Source organism: Carassius carassius, chromosome 38 (genome assembly GCF_963082965.1).
Source record: "Carassius carassius chromosome 38, fCarCar2.1, whole genome shotgun sequence".
Lineage (NCBI taxonomy): Eukaryota > Metazoa > Chordata > Actinopteri > Cypriniformes > Cyprinidae > Carassius > Carassius carassius.
This window is the reverse complement of record NC_081792.1, coordinates 4,336,110-4,350,213: the sequence shown is the minus strand read 5'-3', so window position 1 is coordinate 4,350,213 and position 14,104 is coordinate 4,336,110. Positions and strand designations below refer to the sequence as shown.

Genomic DNA, 14,104 nt, shown 5'->3' with positions numbered 1-14,104 from the left:
AAATGAACAATTTCATCGCTACTCTGTAACTTCTTCATTACTTTGAAGGGTATAATGCCTTGTGGTTTTGATGTCATTGGCTTGCCATTTTGAAGCCTTATCACTAATTGCCACCTGGACATTTAGAATAAGTTGTAAACTGAGTTAAAATGAAGGAGCGAATAATCAGCAACTTTGCCGATTAAAAATTGGTCTCACTTTCATTGTTACCCTCACAATGTCATTTTTGTATCTTGACAGAGTGAGAATAGGCAGTTTTTCCTCTAGATAACGGTTGACGTGTGTGTTTTCAAATGGATGACACAAGTATTTTCACCTGGAAAAGAGCATAATTACCAGTTCGAGGTATCAATTCAGCAATCACAGGAATCTGCCCAAATAAACTGAACTCCCGGGGTGAGTAAAAAAAAACAGATCCCTTGAATGCATACAACACTATATAATTCAGAAAACCGTCCTTTTGGATAATTCTTGTTTTGCCAAATTATTATCACATTGTTACAGTCGCAGACCTAAAGCAACAGGCCACTAGGGACTGTAGGTTGGAGTGTTGGCAATCCTTAGCTTGCCACTGTCTCATCTAAAACCAACAACTCTGTAGCAATCAGGTGTCTTTACTAGCGGTGGGCCAGTGGCGCAATGGATAATGTGTCTGACTACGGATCAGAAGATTCTAGGTTCGACTCCTGGCTGGCTCGCTCTGTGCTTGTTTTTCTCCAGCTTATTTTGTTGTTGTGTTTTTTTTTTCTTCTCCAAAATCCAGAAGGAAAGGCAAATCTTCAGGCATTCTTCTTTTTTTCCAAAAAAGACATATTCTGCACACCCTTTCCGATGTCTAGGTAAGACACGGACATGCTTCGGTATTGTCATTCGTCTCACAAGCACTCCGACAAGCTCGGCGATTAAAGGGGAAATAAACTGCAGGCTGGCAGCCAGTTGATTTTCGAATGAACAATTTCATCGCTACTCTGTAACTGCTTCATTACTTTGAAGGGTGTAATGCCATGTTGTTTTGATGTCACGGGCTTGCCATTTTGAAGCCTTATCACTAATTGCCACCTGGACATTGAGAATAAATTGTAATCTGCATTAAACTGAATGAGCGAATAATCAGCAACTTTGCTTATTAAAAATTGGTCTCACTTTCATTATTAACCTCACAATATGTCAATTTTGTACTTTGACAGACGGATGATAGTAAGATTTTCATCTAGATGACGGTTGCAATGTGTGTTTTCAGATGCATGACACAAGTATTTTCACCTGGACAAGAGCTTAATTACCAGTTCAAGGTATCAGTTCAGCAATCACAGGAATCTGCCCAAAAAAACTGAACCCCCGGGGTGAGTAAAAAAAACAGATCCCTTGAATGCATACAACACTATATAATTCAGAAAACCGTCCTTTTGGATAATTCTTGTTTTGCCAAATTATTATCACATTGTTACAGTCGCAGACCTAAAGCAACAGGCCACTACAAGATCCTGCGCCCACACTGACCACATGTATGGAAAGTGCGCCACTGGCCAGTTTAAGGTGTCCAAATCCCATATGGTCTAGCGGTTAGGATTCCTGGTTTTCACCCAGGCGGCCCGGGTTTGACTCCCGGTATGGGAACGCATGCTTCTTTTTGCTTCCCTCCTCAAAAATCCAGCACATCTTCCTGCACCAGGTTGGAGTGTTTGCAATCCTTAGGTCGCTGGTTCGACTCCGGCTGGAAGGAGGTCTTTTTTTCAAGTGCTCACCATTATTTTGGTTTGGAGCTGGCTTTCTCGCAGCTGTTAGCAGAGCTTGAATTCGCAGTCCACAATTGGAAGCCAAAAGAGCTTTCCCTGACCGGGAATTGAACCCGGGCCGCGGCGGTGAGAGCTCCGAATCCTAACCACTAGACCACCAGGGAGGGACCACACTGGCCAGATTTAATGAAAGTGGCCCACAAGCTTGTGCCCAGTTAAAGCTGGCCAATTCCCATATGGTCTAGCAGTTAGGATTCCTGGATTTCTCCCATGCAGCCAGGGGTCGGCTCCCGTGATGGGAAAGCTTGATCTTTTTTGCTTCTCTCCTCAAAAAGCCAGCACATCTTCCTACACCAGAAGTGACTTTTTGGACAGCAGTAGAGCTACAGAACCCTGATAGATTGAGGTTCCGATGTCTATGGGGAGTCGCGTAACATGCTTCGGTATTGCCATTCATCACACAAGCACTCCGTCAAGCTCTGCGATTGTGTGGTGTCGTCTGCCAGTTCTCCGAAGAATCACACTCAGTCAGGGATTTTTCTCTCAGAAGAAAAGACTTTATTTTACAGAAAATAAAGCCGAGATTCCTTGCAAGGAGATCTCCCGAATGTTATTTGGTATCTCCTTATATACATTAAATGGGGCAGTTCCACATAGTCAAACTTTTCCTTATGATTACAATTTGAATACCTCCCTAGAGAGGAGAGGCCCCCTGCTTGATTTATTCTAAACAAAGGCCCTGTATGTATGTCTGACCATATGTTTCTCCTCAGTTTTGTACATTCCAGCACGTAGCTTTCTATTACCTATAAGATTATAATGGAGTAATAACTAGCAACAAAAATGGCTAGATTCACATTGATTATATACTTGTTTAATTAAAATCTTACTAATAAAAATCTTCCACATATTCTCCCCTTTGAGACTTAATAAGTCTCACATTTTTCTTATCCAGAGTGCTACTTCATAATCCAGTCATATTAATTACACTACCTAGTGACTAAATAAGTCACATTGTATTATCACCAGTGACTAGATTATGAAATTCCACTCTGAGGGATTACTGGACCAAACATCTCTCTCCTTTTTTGACGAGGAGGGAGTAAAAGATCCAGTCTCCCTATTTCCTTCTGTAATAGTACACAATGTTATAAGCGTGAGCGTGCAATTGGTTCAGCATTTGCCTGTGGTTATCACAGTTATGTATAAAAGGCATAAAATAAATACATACATTACATCACTAATGGAATATTAAAAGATTATAAAAGTTGATTACATTGTCACTTTTGTTCAAAGGTTGTAAAGTCAATGGAAGGGAAGTCAGGTTGCTTTCTATCGGTTGAGTTTGAGTCTGCATTATGAGATGCATTAGGCATAGGATGGTCTTCAGACATGTTGTCAGACTTATTCTCTGTCCTCTCCAGTTTGTCTGACAGGAGGAAAGAAGCTCCTTGTGTACCTTTTTTAGGGAGCTCTCGTCAGTTTGCACTTCATCATGTGTCTCTGATTTTTCCTCATTGCTCTCTCCTGCATTGTCTAGTTGACTGTTTTCCTTTCTTTCTGCCTTTCCTGTGGGAACTCTAGTACAGTGGTTTAGATGATACCAGGTTGTGCTTCCTTCCACTTGGACTGCTGTTGGAGTAGCTCTCACCACTGTGTAGGGTCCTTCTCTCCTGGGCTCATTCCATTTTCTCCGGAATACCCTCAGATAAACTTGATCCCCTGGAACAACTGGACAGGCAGTCTCCGATTCCTCTCTGGGCTCTTTTCTTTTTTCCTGTAAATAGATAGCTTTATGTATGGCAGTTAATTTCTTCATATAAGAACGAAGTTCCATTTGTAATTGTTCTAGAGGGGGTCCTTTATAAGGACCTCTACAATATGACACAGGCATGGGTCGACCCGTAAGCATTTCATGCGGTGTTAAATGCGTGTTCCTGTTAGTTTGCATGCGATAACTCATTAGTGCGAGCGGTAATGCATCAATCCAATTAAGTTTAGTACTTTCACATATTTTGTTTATTTTGGCCTTGATAACTCCATTAACCCTCTCCACTGACCCTTGTGATTGAGGTCTATAAACGCATCCTAGTCTCTGTTTTATTCTTAATTGTTGCAATACTTGTTTCACACTTTTTTGTATGAATGCTGACCCATTATCTGAACTTATTTCTGATGGAATTCCAAATCTAGGAATTACCTCTCTTGTTAGAAATTGTATCACCGTTCCTGCTCCTAGATCTGCGGATGGTACTGCCTCCACCCATCTGCTAAACCTGTCTATGATAACCAGCATGTATCTTTTGCCTTGTACACGCTTTATCATATCCACATAATCGCATACAAGATGTTTAAAGGGGCCTTCAGGAGTTGGAATATGACCTATTGGTGTCACTATGCCTTTTCTTACATTGTATTTAGCACATACTTCACACGTGGACAAAAATTCATCCACCATTGCATATAAATAAGGAGACCAATATCCTTGCTGTTTAATTTTTCTTACCACTTCTCCCCTTGCACAATGGTCAAAACCATGTGCATCTGTAATAAAAATATTCAACAGTGAAGTAGGTGCAACGATGTGTCCTTCATGTGTACGCCAGATGTCCTGTGAGTCTTTTTTAGCTCCACTTTGATGCCACATTGATTGTTCATAAGGACCTGCTTGTTGTTGAATTCGAATAATGTCATCCAATTGAGGATGAGGTTCGATAAGCACAACAGGTGCTAATACTGCTACCTGACATCCTGAAGCTTTTTTAGCTTCTAAATCTGCTGCATTGTTTCCTTTAATGACATAGTCATTTCACTTCTTGTGTGCTTGACATTTGATTGTTGCTAGTCGTTTTGGTAGCATCATAACATAAATCAATTGCCCTATTTGTTCACTATGTTGGATGGGAGTCCCATCACTCTTTTTGAAACCTCTTTGTTTCCACACTGCTCCGAATAGATGACATACACCATGAGCATATGCTGAATCTGTAAAAATGTTAGCAGTTTGTCCTTTTGCTAACTGACATGCAGTTTTGAGAGCTTTTAATTCTGCTAATTGAGCAGAGCATGGCTGTACACAATGTTGTGATATTACAGATTCATATTCTTTTTTGTTTTTCTTCACTACTGAATATCCTGTATGATTTCCTTCGTGATCCCTAAAGCTAGAACCATCTACGAAGTAAGTCACTTCTGCTTCAGAAATATTTGTTGATTCAAGATCTGGTCGTAATCTAGTAAATGCCAAGGACTCATTCACACACTCATGAGGTTCTCCTTCAAAAGCCAAAGGAATTAATTCAGCTGGATTAACTGTCTGGCATCTTTTAATGGTAACATCTGGATATGTGAGTAATGAGGAGTAGGCTAGAATTCGAGCTTGTGTCAGAACAAATTTCCCTTGTTCTATTAATTCCACAACTTTGTGATGGGTATATATAGTCACTGGGTACCCCATAGTTATTGTGGATGCTTTTTCATAAGCATAATACACTGCAGCTAAACCTTGTTGGTATCATGGTGGATATCCCTGGGCTACATTGTCTAACTTTGTGCTGTAGTGTGCTATAGGCTGTTTTTTCCTTCCACTACAGGTCTCTTGCATCAATACAGCTGATGCATAACCATCAACTCTATTTGCCACATATAGATGAAACATTTTATCATATTCTGCCATTCCCAGGGCAGGGGCCTGTTGTAATTCTTTTTTTATTGCTTCAAATGCTAGTAAGGCATCTGTGTTCCATTTTAATGGATTGCTTAAATGTTGTAATCCTGCTTGTTTCATCATTTCTCTCAAAGGCCCTGTCTTTACTGCATAGTCTTCTATCCAGTCTGCACTAAAGCCAGTCATTCCTAAAAAAGTCATCATTTGTCCTACTGTCTGAGGTAACAGTGTTTTACTTATACCTTCTAACTGAGCTGGAGCTATAGCTCGTGTGCCAAATGCAATTAATCTTCCCAAGTATTCCACTTGAGGCTGGCAATATTGCAATTTGTTTTTAGACACCTTGTGTCCTCCTTGTGCTAATTTTGTCAACACCTTAATTGAATCTTTGTGACATTGTTCTAGTGTGGTAGAACAGATAATTAAATCATCCATGTATTGTAATAGTGTACCGTCTATTACGAGGTCTTCTAAATCAGCCTTAAGAATCTTGTTGAATATATGTGGTGAATGTATATATCCCTGGGGAATTCTAGAATATGTATATTGTTTATTTGAAAATGAAAATGCAAATAGATATCTACTCTCTTCTGCAAGGGGTACACTGAAGTAGGCAGAGCAAAGATCAATTACAGTAATGTATTTGGCATCAGGAGGGACATTTGTCAGTAAAGTGTGCGGGTTTGGTACTTCAGCTGGCATATCTTCCGTTATTTCATTTATTGTTCGTAAATCATGAACAAGTCGCCATCTGTTTTTGTCTGATTTGATTACAGTCATAATTGTAGTATTACAGTAACTAGTAGTTTCTATCAATACTCCTGCCTTCACTAAGCCTTCAATTGTGTCTTTTATTCCTGCTTCAGCATCTGCCCGTAAAGGATATTGTGCTTTTCTAGGTAGACGTGCATTTGGCTTAAGTTGAACTCTTACTGGATTTGCTGATTTTATTAATCCAATATCTGTGTCATGCTGAGACCATAGTTCAGTTGGTACCTGACACTCCATTTCCTTAAATAATTCAGTCTCAGTTGTGTTTATTAACTCAGATGCTGTACTCATCTGTGTCTCTTTCTTTTGGCTGATAACTACTTCCTGTGGAATTCCCAGCAAACTGGTTGCACACAAAATTTTGATGTAATTTTTGTCAGCTGAATGAAAAATTAATGGGTTTTCTGTTGATTCCCATTTGCTTTGTTCTGCCCTTTTCATCATTGGTCCTAAATCTTTTGCTTCCCAACTTTTTCCTACATATACTGCATTATGCGGGACAGAGTTATTTACATTGAACCATTTTTTGACAAATTCACCTTCTGGTATGTTTAAAGCTGCTCCCTGTTTACCTATGATGATGTACTGGGAGACTATCTCAATCCGCTGCCCTTTTGTTTCTTTTTGCCATTTCTGTTCTATATTTTCATACCTTTCTTGATCATACATCATTGTGCAATGAAATTCAGACTTTGATAGCTGTGCTTCAGGTATCTCTGCTTCAATAAACTTTCCCCATTTATTGACTGTCTGTCTCACATCTTGTTCTATCTGTCCTATCCAATAAACATTTGCTTTTGGCTCTGCAACCATCATTTGTGTTTCTGTTCCTATTGCATCAATATATATTCCTTCTGGAGAACACCAAATTTGTAGTCCTAATTTACATAATGCATCTCTTCCTAACAAATTAATAGGAGTTTGATTTGATACCAGAATGGGCATTGTTATACTTTGATCTTTTGTTTGTAGACACACTGGAGCTGTTATGGGTATCAATTGCATTTTTCCCGAGAATCCTATTGTCTTTGCAAATTTTCCAGACATGGGGAGATGTGAAGCATATTTCAAATTAATGCAAGTTAGATTTGCGCCCGTATCAATCATCATCGGAGTATCTTTTCCCTCTATTTTAATCTGCATAATAGGCTCTTGATCAGCTTTTGTTGATAAAATTGGAAGCTGACTCTCCCCTTAAGGATTCTCTGGGCACCCCTAATAGCCTGGATTGGGACCTCCCCAAGGGTTTACTGGACCCTGCACTGGACCCTGACTAGGCTGTTGGCAGCTCACCTCCCTTCCACCCTGAGGTTGCTGTGGCCAATGACGAGTTGGACAGTCAGCTTTATTGTGCCCGGGCTGTCCTCAGCCCCAGCACAGACTTGGAGGCATGCTTCTGCCTCTGCCTCTGCCTCTGCCTCTGCCTCTTTGACCTTGCTGTATGGGGTTTTTTCTCCATCCCATCTGTCCTGGCTGTTGAGTATAAACATTTATTATGGGCACAGAGTTCAAGTGTTCATTTGGAGGGACTGCTGTAAGTGGGCTTGACTGAAGAGTTGGTTGTGGAGCAATTACTGGAGGCATTATAGTCATTTGTTCGGCTGCTGCATTGGTTACTGAAGCTTGAATATTTTTCTTATTTTTCTTTGTGAATTCTTCAAGCTGTAATTGAGTTAGTTTACGTTGTAACTCTTTCTCTTGACTCATGAGTTTTTGTTCATTTTTTTCTGTGTTGTTCCACTGCATGAGACACATGGTCGCAAAACTCTTTGTGCGTTTTAGAAGTTAAACCGACCACATCCTCCAGCTTGCTTTTTACTGCTGGCGGCATAGCATCAATCACAGCTTGCCTAAACAATGTTGCCATTAATGGGTCTCCCTCGGGATCCCCCTAAGTTTCTTGTTTCCACCTTTTCAACTGTTTCTGTACATATGTGGTTGGATTCTCTGCATCCCCGATTTCTTCTCCCTTCAGTGATTTAGGATTCAGTCTGATCGGATACTCCGCACGCAATGCCTGCCATACTGCTGGGCGGAATGCATCAAAAACAATCCCATCCATATTATGAGAGTTCACTGCTCTGTTTAGAGTCGTTCTAAGGAGAATTTCATCCATCTTTGTCCCTCCAATAATTGTAGCCAGTAGAGCTTTGACATCACCTACTGACAATAGCTTTACTGTTGTTTCGTCCTCAAACACTCGAATAAATTTGCCCGCGCCCTCATTTATATCAGGAAGGCGAGTGACAAGCCCCTCAAGGTCCTGTGAAGCCCAGGGGACATACTGTCCCTGCTCACCCTTGATAAAAATTGGGAGCTGTGCGGCCAGTGGTCTAAGTGTCCCTTTTTCTCTGCCCTGTTCCCATTTACCGTTATCAAATAACTCCTCTGCCTGATTCTCATCCTCACTACCATAGAATAACTTACTCTTTCCTCTCTCCAACTTATTTACCTCTTGTATCTTTTTCCCTGATTCTCTAATTTTCTCTTCCATTTCTTCTTCCATAGCTTGTACTTGTGCTACAATATCGCTATCTTTCCTCCTCTTTTTTTCTAATCCTTCCTCAAACCAGGTTTTATCTACCTGATTAGCTTTCATTTGTTCTAATGCAGTACATGCTTGCCTGTAACAATCAAGATGCAAACTTTCTGCAACTTCCTTTCTGGATTGCCTCTGTGTTTTTACAGCTTGTTCCTCTCTAGTTCTCCTGTTACTTCCACTGTTCCCTTGAGTATTGGGAACTCTCCTTGTACTGGCAAATAAGGGGGAGGCTCTGAAAATAACTTTTCTTTTCTCATGTTATCTTTCTCTGCCCCCTTCAGGATTTTCCTAGCCTGTTTTAGACTTTTCAACATATCCTCACCTTCTTTTTTAAACAGAGCAATTACTTCTTTCTCTTTTTCCCTCTTTGTTTCTCTTTTTTCTCTTTTCATATTGATGCTTTTAGTTTTATAGTTTTTTATCAGAGTTTCCATTTCCTCACACAATGCCACATCAAATGTCCCTTCCTTTGGCCATTTTGTCATCATATTTTTTTTTCTCTTCTGCCGTTTTTTTTAGATTTTGTTTATTTGCTCTTTACACAGTGGATATTTTAATCCAATTATTTCTACTGGTGTGGCTGCCATATCTTTATTTATATCATTACCCTCAAAAATCAACTTTTTAGTTTTATATAGTAACTTGGTTACAATCTCTTCTTTTCCCTTTCACTTAATTTAACTATTTTTCCTTTACCAATCTCACCCTACTTTTTATTCTTTATTGTGTGTCATACCTCTTTGAATTTAGTTTTTTATTTTGTCTCATGCATTTACACTTTTTTATATTATTTGACTGTCTATTTTATTTGCTCTATTTTATTATCACTTTTTAGATAATAATTTCTAACCATAATTCTTTATTTTTTACTTCTCTTTCCTTTTTTGTCCACCCCTGTAATACAACTTTAATGTAGACACTTCATCCCTTGCTCCCACTCCCACTGCACTGGGCTCAAAGAATTTTCTCCCCTTTCACACAAGCATCAAAATGCAAAAACCTATTATATATCTTGATTCAAACTTTATTGATACTATTTTCCTAAACTCATTCACACTTTCTACACTCTTTATTGAGCCAGAGTGCTTATTCTTGCATACTTTCTCCCTTTATCTAAGGGATAATCAGTCATTAATTGTCCTTTTATTATCAAGGCTCATCATACATTCATCCCTCTCAAGTGGATCTGGGTTGAGTCCAATTCTGCCAAGTCACACCGAAGTGACGGTCCAGGAACGGTGCTCAACCCTTACCCACCCAATACGGAATTTATTTGTTCATACATTCATCATCGTTCACACATTCATTCGTCCGGACAAAGTTACATCCACACAACAAAACACCGCTCTTCCTAGAGCATCCTTAAGGGCCCACCCGTTCAGACCTTTGAGACTTTTCACTTTATACTTTCTCAAAGCGGTATCCGTGGGGCTTTTCCTCGCGAATCCTTAACTAATCTGCTTCTCCGTTTAACACTGTCCTTCCTAGGCCCAGCTCTCCAATAAACACAGACCATTGCATACAATGTCTTTCTGCCTACACCATCTTTGTTTTAAATCAAGGTGACCTTCCAAGGCTTTCCTATTAATAAACCAAATATGTGCATGCAGTTATTTCTTCTGGAGTAAAACCCCTTTTTCAATTTAGATATCCTAATATTTTTCTAAATTTGGAAGAGCAGATTTTAAGTGTCCTTACCACTCAGAACTGACCTCAACCAACACAAACGAATTTTATAAGCAAAAATGCTTACCTTATTTTATGGTGGCCACCCGGTTGTGTTGATCATCGGTCAGCTCAAAAGTGGTTGTCCACTCTGCTGCTCTTTTCCAGTCCCATCTGGGGTGCCAAATATGTGGTGTCGTCTGCCAGTTCTCTGAAGAATCACACTCAGTCAGGGATTTTTCTCTCAGAAGAAAAGACTTTATTTTACAGAAAATAAAGCCGAGAGTCCTTGCAAGGAGATCTCCCGAATGTTATTTGGTATCTCCTTATAAACATTAAATGGGGAGGTTCCACATAGTCAAACATTTCCTTATGATTACAATTTTAATACCTCCCTAGAGAGGAGAGGCCCCCTGCTTGATTTATTCTAAACAAAGGACCTGTATGTATGTCTGACCATATGTTTCTCCTCAGTTTTGTACATTCCAGCACCTAGCTTTCTATTACCTATAAGAACATAATGGAGTAATAACTAGCAACAAAAATGGCTAGATTCACATTGATTATATACTTGTTTAATTAAAACCTTACTAATAAAAATCTTCCACAACTGCAGGCTGGCAGCCAGTTGATTTTCGAATGAACAATTTCATCGCTACTCTGTAACTGCTTCATTACTTTGAAGGGTGTAATGCCATGTTATTTTGATGTCACGGGCTTGCCATTTTGAAGCCTTATCACTAATTGCCACCTGGACATTGAGAATAAATTGTAATCTGCATTAAACTGAACGAGCGAATAATCAGCAACTTTGTGGATAAAAAATTGGTCTCACTTTCATTATTAACCTCACAATATGTCAATTGTGTACCTTGACAGACCGATGATAGGCAGATTTTCATCTAGATAACGGTTGCAATGTGTGTTTTCAGATGCATGACACAAGTATTTTCACCTGGACAAGAGCTTAATTACCAGTTCAAGGTATCAATTCAGCAATCACAGGAATCTGCCCAAAAAAACTGAACCCCCGGGGTGAGTAAAAAAAAAACAGATCCTTTGAATGCATACAACACTATATAATTCAGAAAACCGTCCTTTTGGATAATTCTTGTTTTGCCAAATTATTATCACATTCTTACAGTCGCAGACCTAAAGCAACAGGCCACTACAAGATCCTGCGCCCACACTGACCACATGTATGGAAAGTGCGCCAGAAGCCAATGGCCAGTTTAAGGTTTCCAAATCCCATATGGTCTAGAGCTTAGGATTCCTGGTTTTCACCCAGGCGGCCCAGGTTTGACTCCCGGTATGGGAACGAATGCTCCTTTTTGATTCCCTCCTCAAAAATCCAGCACATCTTCCTGCACCAGAAGTGACTTTTTGGCCAGCAGTAGAGCTACAAGACCGTGATATGTCGAGGTTCTGTCTCACACTTTGCCCCTTTGATAGCTCAGCTGGTAGAGTGGAGGACTGTAGGTTGGAGTGTTGGCAATCCTTAGGTTGCCGGCTCGAAGGAGGTCTTTTTTTCAAGTGCTCACCATTTTTTTGGTTTGGAGCTGGCTTTCTCGCAGCTCTTAGCAGAGCTTGAATTCGCAGTCCACAATTGGAAGCCAAAAGAGCTTTCCCTGACCGGGAATCGAACCCTGGCTGCGGCGGTGAGAGCGCCGAATCCTAACCACTTGACCACCAGGGGGGGGGATGGTGGGCCCAACATCCCCAATTCATCACTAATTGCCACCTGGACATTTAGAATAAGTTGTAAACTGAGTTAAACTGAAGGAGCGAATAATCAGCAACTTTGCCGATTAAAAATTGGTCTCACTTTCATTGTTACCCTCACAATGTCATTTTTGTACCTTGACAGAGTGACAATAGGCAGTTTTTCATCTTGATAACGGTTGCCGTGTGTGTTTTCAAATGGATGACACAAGTATTTTCACCTGGAAAAGAGCTTAATTACCAGTTCAAGGTATCAATTCAACAATCACAGGAATCTGCCCAAAAAAACTGAACTCCCAGGCTGAGTAAAAGAAACAGATCCCTTGAATGCATACAACACTATATAATTCAGAAAACCGTCCTTTTGGATAATTCTTGTTTTGCCAAATGATTATCACATTGTTACAGTCGCAGACCAAAGCAACAGGCCACTACAAGATCCTGCGCCCACACTGACCACATGTATGGAAAGTGCGCCAGAAGCCAATGGCCAGTTTAAGGTTTCCAAATCCCATATGGTCTAGCGCTTAGGATTCCTGGTTTTCACCCAGGCGGCCCAGGTTTGACTCCCGGTATGGGAACGCATGCTCCTTTTTGATTCCCTCCTCAAAAATCCAGCAAATCTTCCTGCACCAGAAGTGACTTTTTGGCCAGCAGTAGAGCTACAAGACCGTGATATGTCGAGGTTCTGTCTAACACTATGCCCCTTCGATAGCTCATCTGGTAGAGCGGAGGACTGTAGGTTGGAGTGTTGGCAATCCTTAGGTCGCTGGTTCGACTCCAGCTCGAAGGAGGTCATTTTTTCAAGTGCTCACCATTTTTTTGGTTTGGAGCTGGCTTTCTCGCAGCTTTTAGCAGAGCTAGAATTCGCAGTCCACAATTGGAAGCCAAAAGAGCTTTCCCTGACCGGGAATCGAACCCAGGCGGCGGCGGTGAGAGTTTCAAATTGAAACTGTGTGACTTGATAGCACTCAAAGGGCCCTCTCTGAAGCCACCTCCCCCAAGTCGATAGACCACCGGGGGCCAGAGATACGGCCCCGCAAATGCAAAAAGTCCCAAAATTTGACCGGCCATAACTCACTCAAAAAGAGGGGAAAAACACCAACCTTTGATCAATATTAGACCTTGAGGACCTCTATCCAACACCACCGGCCCCAAGTCCCTGAACCCCCGGGAGAAGAAGATACGGTGCCCCAAACTTGGTATCCATCCAATATGAATAAATGGCAAGTGGGATATGTGTGCACCTGAGGTTTAACAAATAGAGATTCTATTAAATTATAAAAGTGCATGTCTACCCTCAATTTATTTGACAGCATATGTGTCCAATTGCAGATTATCAAATAGCAAGTCTATTTAACTTGATTTATTTCAAATGAGTGCAATATTGTTAATGGAAACACCTCTACTGTACACAGCACGCTCAGTAGAGTCCATTTATGTAAGATTTGTCACATAATACAGTAGAATTTGCATAAAAATTTATGTCCACGGGAGCACTACGGAGGTCCCGCTGAATAAGTTGTAAATGGACATTTAAAAAAAAAAAAAACTCCCATTTGCCATTTATTCAGCACGCCCTTCCTAATGTTTCCGTGGACAGATAAATTTTAGCGATTTCGTGGTTGAAGTCTCATCAGCTGTACTCTGCAAGCTCCGAGGAATCCATTTTTTTAAGTTTTGTCCCATAATACTGTAGAAATATGCATAGAGAAAATGTTGGATCTTGGTTAATTTCACCACAAGTGGTGCATGTTCACCAAAATGTCACAAATTTGCCAAACTGTAACTCCGCCAAAACGCGGCCAAACTGCACCAAAATCGGGTCAACGTCAGGCCGTTGAGGACTTCTATCCGACGACACCAGCCCCATGACCCTATGACCCCGGGGGTCCAAGTTACGGCACCCCAACATGTGGAATTTGAACCGTTATAACTCAGGAACCGGACCACCCAGGAACTCGTGGGTGGTCGCATACGGTAGGCCCCTCGACCCTCTAG

At 40.7% G+C, this 14,104-nt stretch overlaps 4 non-coding genes across 4 annotated transcripts; 3 read left to right on the top strand and 1 right to left on the bottom strand.

The window, feature by feature from the left end:
* Positions 1–625: 625 nt before the first annotated feature.
* trnar-acg (transfer RNA arginine (anticodon ACG)) lies at positions 626–698 on the top strand. The gene has a single exon. It is a non-coding gene; the product is annotated as a tRNA-Arg (tRNA).
* An 847-nt stretch (positions 699–1,545) lies between these two features.
* trnae-uuc (transfer RNA glutamic acid (anticodon UUC)) lies at positions 1,546–1,617 on the top strand. Its single transcript has one exon. It is a non-coding gene; the product is annotated as a tRNA-Glu (tRNA).
* A 211-nt stretch (positions 1,618–1,828) lies between these two features.
* trnae-cuc (transfer RNA glutamic acid (anticodon CUC)) lies at positions 1,829–1,900 on the bottom strand. Its single transcript has one exon. It is a non-coding gene; the product is annotated as a tRNA-Glu (tRNA).
* A 10,908-nt stretch (positions 1,901–12,808) lies between these two features.
* trnay-gua (transfer RNA tyrosine (anticodon GUA)) lies at positions 12,809–12,896 on the top strand. The gene is given in 2 exon segments: positions 12,809–12,845; positions 12,861–12,896. It is a non-coding gene; the product is annotated as a tRNA-Tyr (tRNA).
* The last annotated feature ends 1,208 nt before the right edge of the window (positions 12,897–14,104 follow it).